Genomic DNA, 13,888 nt, shown 5'->3' on the forward strand with positions numbered 1-13,888 from the left:
TGTCGCTGGGCAGTAACCAGGGGCACGAACTCACACCCTAATGCATTCATTTTCCCTCATCTAGAACCACCCCTACTGTTGTCCCACCCACCCCGAGTTCAGTTAAACCCAACACCAACTGGGTATTTATAACAAATTCAGCAACTTTCATTTATTCAGCAGCTTTAACAGAGTAAAACATCCCCAAGGCCGTTCACAGGAGCGTTATCAAACAAAAATGAAGACTTCAAAAGAATGTTGCCGTCCCCAAACAGGGCGATGCTGAATTTCTCGGCCATAGAATAATATAGCACAGACGGAGGCCATTCGGCCCATCGATAACACAGACTGAACTGCATTCAAGGACGTAACACACCTTGGGAGTTCAGAAGTGCCGATAAAATTCCTCGCCTCAGCGCTTGTTCATTCAAAGAGCAATCCTCTTAGTCCCACTGTCCCCACTCTCCTGCAATGTTTTCTCTGTCACTTTCTCCCTTTTAACCTCTTGGTTCACAGTCCTGTACCATACCACTCCACCACCGCACTCGCGCAAATACATTTATAGCTTTTGACTAAATATTGCAGTCGTGGACTATGACCCCAAAATTCTACCAGCAGATAAAGACTTGCATTTATATAGCGCCTTTCACGACCACCGGACATCTCAAAGCGCTTTACAGCCAATGAAGTACTTTTGGAGTGCAGTTACTGTTGTAATGTAGGATTTGACAAACAAGCTTTGACACCGAGACATATGAGGCGATATTAGGACAGGTGACCAAAAGCTCGGTCAACGAGGTAGGTTTCAGGGAGCGGCGGAGAGGTGGAGAGGTTTAAAGAGGGAATTCCAGGGCTTGGGGCCCAGGCAACAGAAGGCACGGCCACCAATGGTGGAGCGATTAAGATCAGGGATGCTCAAGAGGGCAGTATTAGAGGAGCGCAGACATCTCAGGGGGGGGGGGGGGTTGGAGGAGATTACAGAGATAGGGAGGGGCGAGGGCCATGGAGGGATTCGAAAACAAGGATGAGAATTTTACTCTCGAGGCGATGCCGGACTGGGAGCCAATGGGACAGTGAGCACAGGGGTGATGGGTGAATGGTGCTGCCTGGCAGTTGTCAAATTTGACACAGCTCAGCGCTGCACTTACACACTGAGCCACCAGGGGAACCATAAGCTGCATATCCAATGGTTTGCGACTGAACATATTGAAATAAACTGAATCACTGGCTATGTGAACGATTGTGTAATTGCTGACAGAGTTTAAAGCTGTTTCCACAGCCCCAGAATGCAGTAAAAAATCTCCCGGCTCGGTTCAATCGTAGAATCACGTCGAATTTACAGCACAGGAACAGGCCATTCGACCTATCAGGTTTATGCCCATCCTTCTGCTCCCACCCCATCAGCATAGCCTTCTATTCCTTCCTCCCCCCCATGTGTCTATAAGAACATAAGAATTAGGAGCAGGAGCAGGCCATTCGGCCCCTCGAGCCTGCTCCGCCATTCAATCAGATCACAGCTGAACTTCTACCTCAACTCCACTTGCTCGCACTGTCCCCATATCCCTCGATTCCCTTCGACTCTAAAAATCTATCGATCTAAACCTTAAATATATACAATGACTGAGAATCCATTGCTCTCTGGGGCAGAAAATTCCAAGATTCACAACTCGCTGAGTGAGCACATTTCGCCTCATCGCAGTCCAAAATGGCCGAGCCCCCCAGCTCGAGACTCCCCTTAAATGCAGCAATGATTTCTTCACCTTTTTGCAATGGCGAAGAATGAAACTAGAAATTTAATCGGAGAAAGATTAACCAATGAGGTTTACAATTCTTACTGCCGTGTCAACCAGCGCGCACTCTGCAATTCCCTCCCTAAACCCCTCCCAGCTCCCTCTCTTCATCTCAAACCTTCCTTAACAACAACTGGTATTTATATAGCGCCTTTGACGTAGTAAAACGTCCCAAGGCGCTTCACAGGAGCGTTTTAAGACAAAACAAATAAATTTGACACCGAGCCACGTAAGAAGAAATGACGGCAGATGACCGAAAGCATGGCCAAAGAGGTAAGTTTTAGGGAGCGTCTTAAAAGAGAATAGAGAGGCGGAGAGGTTTAGGGAGGGAGTTCCTGAGCTTGGGGCCCAGGCAGCTGAAGGCACGGCCACCGATGGTTGAGCGATTATAATCAGGGATGCTCATGAAGGCAGAATTTGAGGAGCGCAGGCATCTCAGGGGATTGTGAGACTGGAGGAGATTACAGAGATAGGGAGGGGGCGAGGCCATGGAGGGATTTGTAAACAAGGATGAGAATTTTGAAATCGAGGCGTTGCTTTACCGCCCAGGGATTGATAGGTGAGCGGGACTTGGTGCGAGTTAGGACACGGGGCAGCCGAGTTTTGGATCACCTCTGGTTTACGTCGGGTAGAATGTGGGAGGCAGGCCAGAAGTGCGTTGGAATAGTCAAGTCTAGAGGTAACAAAGGCGCGGATGGATTAGGGCTTCAGCAGCAGATGAGCTGGGGCAGGGGCGGAGGCGGGCGATTGACAAAACATCTGATCACGTCTCCCGATATCTCCGCTGGCTCCACATTAGCGCTCACATTGGTCGCGCAGCGCTCTCGAGGTCCCACGCAGGCTGTGCACCGGCCGACGCGTGTGCCAAACCGCACCGAGCGGAAATCTGAATGGACCGCGTAGCCGTTTTAAAGGACCCCCACACCGAAATAAAAAGTAAGAGGGAACATTGCACCAAATCCAATTTTTTTTCTCTCTCGCCTTCGAGAGGTGCCCTTGGGATGTTTGTCGACATTAGAAGCACAATATAAATGCAAGTTGTATTTGATGATATTGAGACGACCGCATTATCCGTAGAACTAAAATACTCGTTTTATTTTACGACCTGCTATTGTCTAATTAGGTGAACAGTCACCTTTCCTGCAATAACTTCCCACTTTGCCCATCTTAGTTACATCGCTTAATTTCTTGAAGTGCTAAAATAAACAGTTTGAAACGATCAGGCGTAGACGGCACAGTTGAGGAGATTGGGGACATGTTGAAGATTGTGTAGATAATGAGATCTACCCATTTCTCCATCCACCTGCTTTTATCAGTTACTGACTGTAATCCTCATAATTGTACAGGACCGCTCCCTGATGTATAATTGCAGCGCAATGTACAAGTCCTGCTGTTCTGTTAGCAAGGAGCGAAATTAAATTCCAGACTCACGCGGCAGCTCAAGACACATGGACGCTGCAGCAACACCTCAGGCCCCCATCACATCAGCGAGTGACAGGAGTCCGTGCTCTCTCTGCTGCCGCTGACACAAGCTCCAAGAACAGGGCCGACCTCTCCCCCAGCCAGCCTAACCCGGACTGTCGATAGCACAGACTGGACTGCGCTCAAGGACGCGACACGGCTTGAGATTAGCGGTGAGCTCCTCACCACAGCGCTGCCTCGCAATGTGGCGCAGCGCCACCCGGTATCAACGCTCCCGTTACCCTGCGCGGCCTGAACACCCCGCGCAGGCCACTCATCGGCTCTCTTTGGCAAAAACCGCGCACGGGTGGAAGTTTGAATGGGGTTAAAGGGCCCCGTGCACCCAGAGACAGGTCAGAGTGCACGTTGTCTAGTACATAATAATTCTCATCCTGGCATTCAAATCCCACCATGGCCTCCAAATCCCACCAAGGCCTCGTCCCTCCCTGTCTCTGCAACCTCCTCCAGCCCCACAACCCTCCCTATCTCTGCAGCCTCCTCGTCTCTGCATCCTCCTCCCGCCCCACAACCCTCCCTCTCTCTAACCTCCTCCAGCACTACACCCCTCCCTATCTCTGTAACCTCCTCCAGCCCCTACAACTCTCCCTATCTCTGTAACCTCCTCCAGCCCCTACACCCCTCCCGATCTCTATAACCACCTCCAGTCCTACACCCCTCCCTATCTCTATAACCTCCTCCAGCCCCCTACACCCTTCCCTATCTCTATAACCTCCTCCAGCCCAGCAACCCTACCTATCTCTGCAACCTCCTCCAGCCCCCACAACCCTCCCTATCTCTATAACCTCCTCCAGCCCCCTACACCCTTCCCTATCTCTATAACCTCCTCCAGCCCAGCAACCCTACCTATCTCTGTAACCTCCTCCAGCCCCTACACCCCTCCCGATCTCTATAACCACCTCCAGTCCTACACCCCTCCCTATCTCTATAACCTCCTCCAGCCCCCTACACCCTTCCCTATCTCTATAACCTCCTCCAGCCCAGCAACCCTACCTATCTCTGCAACCTCCTCCAGCCCCCACAACCCTCCCTATCTCTATAACCTCCTCCAGCCCCCTACACCCTTCCCTATCTCTATAACCTCCTCCAGCCCAGCAACCCTACCTATCTCTGTAACCTTCTCCATCCCCATAACTCTCCCTATCTCTGTAACCTCTTCCTGCCCCTACACCCCTCCCTATCTCTGCAACTTCCTCCAGCTCCCTACACCCTTCCCGATCTCTATAACCTCCTCCAGCCCTACACCCCTCCCGATCTCTGTAACCTCCTTCAGCCCCACAACCCTCCGAGATCTCTGCACTCCTCCTGTTCTTCCCTTCTTGTGCACCCTCGATTTCTATCGGCCCCAATTCTCCGTCCTGTAAAAGGTTAAAGTTGTGAGACAGAGTGCATCAAGGTCAACTGTAATATAAGCAGATGTCACAAAATGCAACCATGATCTTTGTTAACAGGACACAAAGGCTGGAAGCTTTTTTTAATAATGCGTTCCCGGGATGAGGTGAGGTAACTTTCCCTTTCTCTGGTAGACACCAGTAAACCAGTTGGGTTTTTACAGCAATCAGGCTGCTATGATGATGATTTCCTCCTCTGGTAAAAGCTCACTAATTAACAGGTTATTGAATCCAATATCATATCTTGCCAGGGTGGATTTGAACTCACAGGGGGAGAAATTGGGTGCAGTTGCACCTCCCGTTCGCATCCTTGGGAGGGGCGCTAACGAGGCGCAAATAAGTTAACGACCGGGAATGGTGCTGTTAACGACTCGCGCCATACTGGGCGGCAATTTAGCAGCAGCGGCTTTGCACCCCGATCTCCTGCGCCCGGAGATTGTGACATCATCACCCCGTTAGCGCTCCGAACCCTGACATTACCGCACGCCCCCTGCAGCAGGGCCGGGCCACAACACCGACGGCTGCGGGGTGGGGGCGCGTATCGGGGGGGGTGGGCTGGCCACTAACGGGCTGAAAATTAACGGTGAGGTGGCCGAGGGGGGGGGGGGGGGAGGGGGGGAGAAAAAGTATCTTTTTGTTGGCGCTACTGATCCGGTTTCTTCGCGGGGGTCCGGGGCACGATCGCTCAGAGAGTCGGGCTGATCACGCATCTTGAAAGTTCAGAAGCGATAAAACTCAGCGCCTGCTCATTCGAAGAGCCAGTCCCCACTCTTTCCCCACATCCCTGCAATGTTTTTCTCCATCACTTTCTCCCTGTTAACCTCTTGGCTGACAGTCCTGTACCATAACCACTCCATTACCGCACTTGTGCAAATACATTTATAGGTTTTGACTAAATACTACAGTTGTGAACTATGACCTCAAAATTCTACTAGCAAAGAAAGACTTGCATTTCTGTAGCGCCTTTCACAACCACCGGACGTCGCAAAGCGCTTTACAGCCAATGAAATACTTTTGGAGTGTAGTCGTTGTTGAAAGGCCAATTTGCGCACAGCAAGCTCCCACAAACAGCAAGGTGATAATGACCAGATAATCTGTTTTTTTGTGATGTTGATTGAGGGGGAGATTGAGGCCCAGGATAACGGGGATAACTCCCCTGCTCTTCTTCGATATAGTGTCATAGGGATCTTTTACGTCCGCCTGAGAGAGCAGACGGGGCCTCGGTTTAACGTCCCAACCGAAAGACGACACCCTCCGTTGGTGCGGCGCTCCCTCAGCACTGCACTGGGAGTATCAGCCTAGATTTACGTGCTCGAGTCCCTTGGAGTGGGACTTGCACCCATAACCTTCTGACTCAGAGGCGAGGGTGCTGCCCACTGAGCCCCGGCTGACACAATGGTGGAGGAGGGTTTAGACCCATGTCCGATATGCTCGCCCCCTTGCTGTTTGAGCAGGCAGTAAGTCACCTGTTTGGAGCTGGAAGTGGAGCAGCGTACAGCAGTACAGAGAGACTGCCTCAAGGCCAATGCACAAACCATTGACTGTGAGCAAACCCCCAGCATCGCAGTCTGAATCCCCTCCCTGTGGATACCGCCTAACTAAATGGCGACATGCCCTGCACAATTACATTATTACCTCGGGCAATACTGAGCTCGTAAAGATTAATTTGTTATTAAAGCTTTCCAAAGAGCACGCGCCAATTAAAAGGCATCAACCATTATTATATGAACCCCAGGGGGCTTCTGTTAGCGATCCCACTGGATTACCATGCTCCGTCATTTTGCTCCTGACCCTCTCTATTTCCTAAAAACTTATTCGCACCCGGCGATATGCCCAATGTGAAAACTGCAATTAAAAAACAACAATAATTAGGATTTTGTTGCCATGTTGAAATGTCAGGCAGTGTAAGTTTTGAGACATTAATAATGATGTTCTCAGCATCTCTAGAATGCTGTGAGGGTACGTCACGGAATATTAAAATATATATAGACAGACAGATTTGCTCTTGGGCAGCCTGTTTTTTGACCGGATGTGTTACTAAGCTGACAGATTCCGGAGGTCGTAGGTTTGATCTTGTTTTGCCCTCAGCGAAGGTGAAGCAAGGTCCAGGCGCCAAAATGGGCCCTTGGCGTCCCTGGGGAGAAATTAGTCAGGATTCCTGCTCCTGACTAACGCCGGAAAGTCAACGTAAGAAATAGGAACAGGAGTCGTCCACACGGCCCCCTCGAGCCTGCTCCGCCATTCAATGAGATCATGGCTGATCTTCGACCTCAACTCCACTTTCCCGCTCGATCCCCATATCCCAGATTCCCCTTGAGTCCATTTCAGCCTTGAATATATTCAGAGGCTCGGCATCCACAGCCCTCTGGGGCAGAGAATTCCAAAGATTCACCACCTTCCGAGTGAAGAAATTTCTCCTCATCTCTGTCTTAAATGGCCGACCCCTTATCCCGAGACTGTGCCCCCTGGTTCTAGACCCTCCAGTCAGGGGGAAACATCCTCTCCGCATCTACCTTGGTCAAGCCCTCCCCACCTGGGCGGAAACAAGCGCGGAAAGGGTCAGGTCCCTGTGCAGTCTCCCCTGCACCCCCCACAATGAAATAGTCTGATGACGTTCACTGACGGGGGTGACGCATCAAGTATGGCCACTTGGGCGAGATGCCAGAGGATGGCCAGTGTCTTTGGAATCAGCATTCCAGAACTATGGAATCGGAGAACAGTGCAGCACAGGAGGAGGCCATTGGGCCCATCCAGTCTGCGCCAGCTCTTTCGAAGGGCCATCCAGTCAGTCCCACTCCCCTCGCTCCCTCCCATCGCTGCAATCCTTCAAGTATTTATCCAATTGCTCTTTTTGAAGGCTACTATTGAATCTGTATCCACCGCCCTATCAGGCAGCATGTTCCAAACCCTAACCAGCACCCGGCACCTTCAGAACAGGAGGGCGAGAATACCAGCGAAGGCTAAGACCATCAATAACACGCAAAACCTGCTCTGCAAATGCTCCCATTGTAACATTAACCTCACAGCAAAATGGAGGGCACACCACACCCTTAGCCGCGATGCCAAGCTGGTGACTTGTCGCCAATTCTGTTCCGTGCTCAGCCGCTCAGAGTTTGCAGGGGAGAAGGTCACGCTGACTCACTCCTGGAGTTAGCCCTCTTTCGGGGAAGAGTCCCAGGCCCCGCCCAGATCGTCCTGCGGCTGAGATGAGAACCTCGCTGCGTGGAGAGTGGTTGGTACAGACGCTCACCCGACCACGCCATGTCGGTACAACATTGGCGCTCCCAAGCCAACCCCCATTGGCTGCAGCCCTCTACTTCAATCCAGTCTAGTCGCAAAATACCTCGATCCGACAATGCCCCTTTACCGCAGATATGTCTCTCAATAATTAAACAGATTTGAGCCTGTTTTACATCCGTTGCAATGCAAGCACGGAAATGGGACAGGGGCATGCAGTCATTCCTCGTCTCTCCCTTCTCCCAGCATTCTTGGATACCACCGCAATTTACAGCAGTGTTGTAATATAGAGCTCCCTCCAGTGGACTGCTGCTCCACCCAGTGGACTATTGTGGTAATCCAATGCTCATGTAAATACAATAAAAGGATCATGTGGTCAGGTCACATGACAAGTTCCTGCACAGCCATCTTGTGGTCTGTGTGTGTTTGTGATGTCGTAAAGAATATACAGGTGCAGCGTCCAAAATCCCGAGTTCCGGAATCCGGAATGTTCCGGAATCCAGGACGATTCGTGGCAGGGTGGTCCGGAATCCATAAAATGTTCCGGAATCCGGACTGGGCGACCTCGCCCTCGGGGCCTTGCCTCGCTGCCGCTTGCCTCGCCGCCCTTAACTCTGGGCCTCCTTGCCGGCCTGCGTGAACTCCTCCTCGGTGGGGCCCCGCCCAACGACGACATCCTTGGCAGGGCCCACTGGCCCGACAACCTCCTCAGCAGGGTCCCGCCCGACTCAAACACCTCCTCGACGGGCCCCGGATGGCCCGAACAGCTCCTCGGCAGGTCACCTGGGCTCGGGTGTTTCCGGATTCGTGACGTCAGAAAGACGTTCCAAAATCCGGAAAAACACGAAAACCGGCTTGGCCTTGGTCCCGAGGTTGCCGGACACGGGACGCTCAACCTGCATCACAGTTGCACCAATGGAAAAAGTGAAGGCTAAGAAAAATAGTTCAATATCCAGTCGGAATAGAACTGGGAGTCACTGATTGCCACCGACATAATTAAAAGTGATCAGCCAATAGGAAGACAGGAATGCACAGGGCTGGAGAACGGTTGCGATCCCTCTGGCTAGTCACAGTGTCGGTGAGATCGTATCCCACAAAACGGTTCATAACCCCTGACCTTAAACTTTTTGCGAAGGTACTGTGCCTCACAGGCAAGAAAGAATTGCATTCGTGTAGCGCCTTTCAGGACCACCGGACGTCGCAAAGCGCTTTACAGCCAATGAAATACTTTTGGAGTGTAGTCACTGTTGTAATGTAGGAAACGTGGCAGCCAGTTTGCGCACAGCAAGCTCCCACAAACAGCAATGTGATAATGACTCAGATAATCTGTTTTGTGTTACGTTGATTGAGGGATAAATATTGGCCAGGACACTGGGAAGAACTCCCCTGCTCTTCAAAATAGTGCCATGGGATATTTTACGTCCACAAGGTACAGAACAAGGTTCATAGCTACAAGCCACTCGCATTATCTCAGTCATTTTTGTGCTTAAAAAAACGTCATTATCCAATAATTGGAATTAAGCGACAGGAATAACACAGGAAAGTAGTGAGTTGGTGCTTAAATAAATTGATTTATCAGATAATTTGTATTAATTGACATCGAGTAGACCGTGTATCCTTTCACTGTGCGAAAGCAAGGGTTCATGCTGGTCTGAAGCACGTAATGAAATGGGACACCATCTAGATTATAATAATCAGCTAACAAACGGGTGTAATTTAATTACGATCCCTTTCGGATATACACGAGTGCGCAGAGGAAATATTGCTGCAACTGTAAAGGCTAAATGGAGAACTAGATTCATCAGAGAGGGGAAATAAAATCAGAGTTGAAAAAGGGCCCCAGACTCATCTACAAATAGACCAGAATAAATATTTTATAACATGCACAAAAGAAAAATCATGCAAATTTTGGGGTAATTTTGTGCACATCAAAGGGATTTTCGACGTTGGAAATGAATACTCTTGTCAGGCAGTGCCAACATTAAACACTACGCTGTCTGATCCAGTGTACAAATGAAACCCCCCCTCCCCAGCGCATGGCTTCGACCCGAGCAACAGCGACCATTAAAAAAATATATTCATTCGCGGGATGTGGGCGTCATTGGCAAGGCCGGCATTTATTGCCCATCCCTAATTGCCCCTCGTGAAGGTGGCGGTGAGCCGCCTTCTTGAACCGCTGCAGTCCGTGTGGTGAAGGTGCTCCCACAGTGCTGTTGGGGAGGGAGTTCCAGGATCGTGACCCAGCGACGATGAAGGAACGGCCGATATATTTCCGAGTCAGGACCTGGGGAGGCCGTGTCCGAATCCGGTGCCTAGGGCTATGCCGGATGGTCCGTCTCCGGTTTCTTATTGTGTTTCCGAGCGGTTTGATGCAACTGAGCGGCTTGCTGGGCCATTTCAGTGGGCAGTTAAGAGTCAACTACATTGCTGTGGGTCTGGAGTCATGAAAACGGCACGTTTGGTGGGAAAGGAAGAGAAATCATGTGCATTCTGTATTTTGCTGCCAGATTACCTGCAACTTTGGGTTGTGTTTGACTCACACTTATAGAATGATACATCACAGAAGGAGGCCATTTGGCCTGTCGTGCCTGAGCTAGTTCTTTCAAAAAGCTTTCCAATTAGTTCCACTGGCCCGCTTTTTCCCCCGTAGGCTGGCAACATTTTTCTTTTCAAGTATTCATCCACTTTTGAAAGTGACAATTGCATCTGCTTTCAGATAACGTGCTGCAGTTCATAACAATTTGCCGCATAAAACAATTTCTCCTCATTTGGCCTGGTTTAGCGAGAATCATAGAATGGTTGCTGAATGGAAGGCAGCCATTCGGCCCATCGAGCCCATGCCGACTCTCAGCCAGTCACACTCCCTCGCCCTTTACCCGTAGCCCTGTAATTATTTTCCCTTCAGGCACTTATCCAACTCCCTTTTGAAAGCCACGATTGAGTCTGCCTCCCCCACCCTCTCAGGCAGCGCATTCCAGATCCTAATCACTCGCTGCGTATAGTTTTTTCTTGCGTCGCCTTTGGTTCTTCTGCCAATCACCTTAATTCTGTGTCCTCTGGCTCTCGACCCTTCCACCAATGGGAACAGTTTCTCTCTCTCTCTACTCTGTCCAGACCCCTCATGATTTTGAACTCCTCGATCAAATCTCCTCTCAACCTTCTCTGCCCCAAGGAGAACAAGCCGAGCTTCTCCAGTCTATCCACGTAACTGAAGCTCGCCAAGAGACGGCTGTAATGTATTTGCTTCATTGGTTCTTTGCTTAATAATTCATAGCAACACATTGCTATTAGGAACTAGTTGGTTTATTGACAAAGGTTTAACAATCACACGACACATTACCAGTTCATCCACCAGGCTCACAACCACTTGCCCCATCGTGGATCCCCCGAACCCAACTCAACTGGCCGGGGTTTTATTGAGTCTTGTGAACATCACGTGACTGGCTAAGCCACTCACAGCTCTACAAACCTGCGAACATGCACACGGACGCATATATTACAATGGTCTCTTGTGCTTATTTGGTAGCAGGCTGAAAGGAAACGGTATTTTAAACAAGAAAAAGGGCTTTGTTGGTTTAACGTGTTACTAATACTTCCTCTGCCCCCCCCCCACCCCGCTCACCCACCAGAAACTTCCCGTCCATCCCAGCTCGGGGATTATCAAGCATGCGGGTCATGTTGTTACTGGATGTGAATAGGACATTTCCGTTTGTAGACCCAAGGTGCTCGGCATGGACAGCAGCAAAACGCCACCCTGCTGAGACATCCCGAAATGGATCCAGGCAGAATCACCACCACACGCCAAAAATATAAAGACAGAATATTGGAAACCACCAGCAACTGCCTCCCCTTCCCCCAGCCCTTTGTGGTTTAAGATTGCTTTTTGGACGTGAACTGGGAAGGGAACGAAAGTGGAGAAGGTAGATTACTCGGCTAACAGGCAGAGGAACAGGAATAAGACTTGCATTTATATAGCACCTTTCACGACCACAGGATGTCTCAAAGCGCTTTACAGCCAATGAAGTGCTTTTGGAGTATAGTCACTGTTGTAATGTGGGAAACACGGCTGTCAATTTGCGCACAGCAAGCTCCCACAAACAGCAACGTGATCATGGCCAGATAATTAGTTTTTGTGATATTGAGGGATAAATATTGGCCCAGGACACCGGGGATAACTCCCCTGCTCTTCTTCACTGAGTTGTGAACCTGTGGAATTCTCTACCACAGAAAGTTGTTGGGGCCCAGTTCGTTAGATATATTCAAAAGGGAGTTAGATGTGGCACTCACGGCTAAAGGGATCAAGGGGTATGGAGAGAAAGCAGGAATGGGGTACTGAAGTTGCATGATCAGCCATGATCATATTGAATGGTGGTGCAGGCTCAAAGGGCCGAATAGCCTACTCCTGCACCTATTGTCTATGTTTCTTTGAAATAGTGCCGTGGGATCTTTTACGTCCACCTGAGAGGGGCAGACGGGACTTCAGTTTAACGTCTCAGCCGAAAGATGGGATCGACAGGTGACGTGGGAGGGAAGTCTGTGACGGAAGAGTTACCCGAGGGCCCTTGAAGCAAAAGGCCTCGATGGCAGAATGCCTCGTCTCGGCTCCCGACTTCATGCTTGTGCACGGACTTGTGGTTTTGAGCAGAATCGCTGAAACGTGAAGCAAGTCAAAGTACAGCAGTATCTGACAACTGCACTTGGCAGAGGCCGAGACCACCAGACAGAATCGACGAGGAACAGAGTATAAAACAACGTGTGTGGCTCTCCAACCCGCACTTCTCCTGATCTTACGGGTAGCAAAAACCATCTGCCACTCTCCCAATTCTACCTCTACACGGGCCTCTCCTATCCCATACTTCATCTCGCCCCATCACCATATCTGTCCATTCCTTTCTCCCTCATGTGTTTATCCAGCTTCCCCTTGAATGCATCTATGCTATTCACCTCAACCACTCCCTGTGGCAGCGAGTTCCACATTCCCACTGCTCTCCGGGTAAAGAAGTTTCTCCTGAATTCCAGGTTGGATTTATTAGTAACTATCTTATATTGATGGCCTCTAGTTTGGGTCTCCCCCTGCTACACACACACACACAATTTAAAGACTCCCCCCACCAGAGGAAATTGCTTCTCTCTATCTACCTCGATCAACATAACAAAAAAAAACATTATCTGGGTCATTATCACATTGCTGTTTGTGGGAGCTTGCTGTGCGCAAATTGGCTGCCGTGTTTCCCGCATTGCAACGGTGACTGCACTCCAAAAGTTCTTCATTGGCTGTAAAGCGCTTTGAGACGGCCGGCGGTCGTGAAAGGCGCTATATAAATGCACGGCTTTCTTTTTACACTCATCTTTTATCCGGCAGGTTCCGTCGCCCGCACAACAAACGCATCGAGTTCCGTCACGGAAACTAAAACGACGCAACGGCACACCAAGACGCAACGTTGGAAGCGAGTTGTCGTTTGCTGACATTATACTGGTGCCTGCTATTGGCGTGGGGCAAAAATAACGCACTGTGCCATCTCCGAACGCTCAGAGCAACAGCTGCCCCATCGTGTCCCCCTGTAATCCAGGTGTTTCGCGCTGTGACAAAGGGTCGAACATTAGCTTCCAAGACAAAAGCAAACTACTGCGGATGCTGGAATCTGAAATGAAAACAGAAAACGCTAGAAATCTCAGCGGGTCGGGCAGCATCTGTGGAGAGAGAAATGGAGTTAACGTTTCAGGTCGATGACCCCTTGGGTTAACTCCATTTCTCTCTCCACATTAGCTTCCAAGAACTGCTTTCAAACTGGCTAACTTCACTTCCAGGATACTGCCATTGTGAGCATGGCAAGATCACCAGTTGCCATTTGACTGACGAGCGAGCAAAGACCAGGGCAACAGGCACATGGGAACACCACCACCTCCACGTTCCCCTCCGTGTCACACACCATCCTGACTTGGAAATATATCGGCCGTTCCTTCATCGTCGCTGGGTCACAATCCTGGAACTCCCTCCCTTAACAGCACTGT

General features: G+C 50.2%; 1 protein-coding gene across 1 annotated transcript in view; it reads right to left on the reverse strand.

The window, feature by feature from the left end:
- Positions 1 to 13,888, reverse strand: part of ndst2a (N-deacetylase/N-sulfotransferase (heparan glucosaminyl) 2a) — a 124,823-nt gene that overhangs the window by 26,606 nt on the left and 84,329 nt on the right. The window lies entirely within an intron of this gene.

The sequence above is a fragment of the Pristiophorus japonicus genome, chromosome 22 (genome assembly GCF_044704955.1).
Source record: "Pristiophorus japonicus isolate sPriJap1 chromosome 22, sPriJap1.hap1, whole genome shotgun sequence".
Classification (NCBI taxonomy): domain Eukaryota; kingdom Metazoa; phylum Chordata; class Chondrichthyes; family Pristiophoridae; genus Pristiophorus; species Pristiophorus japonicus.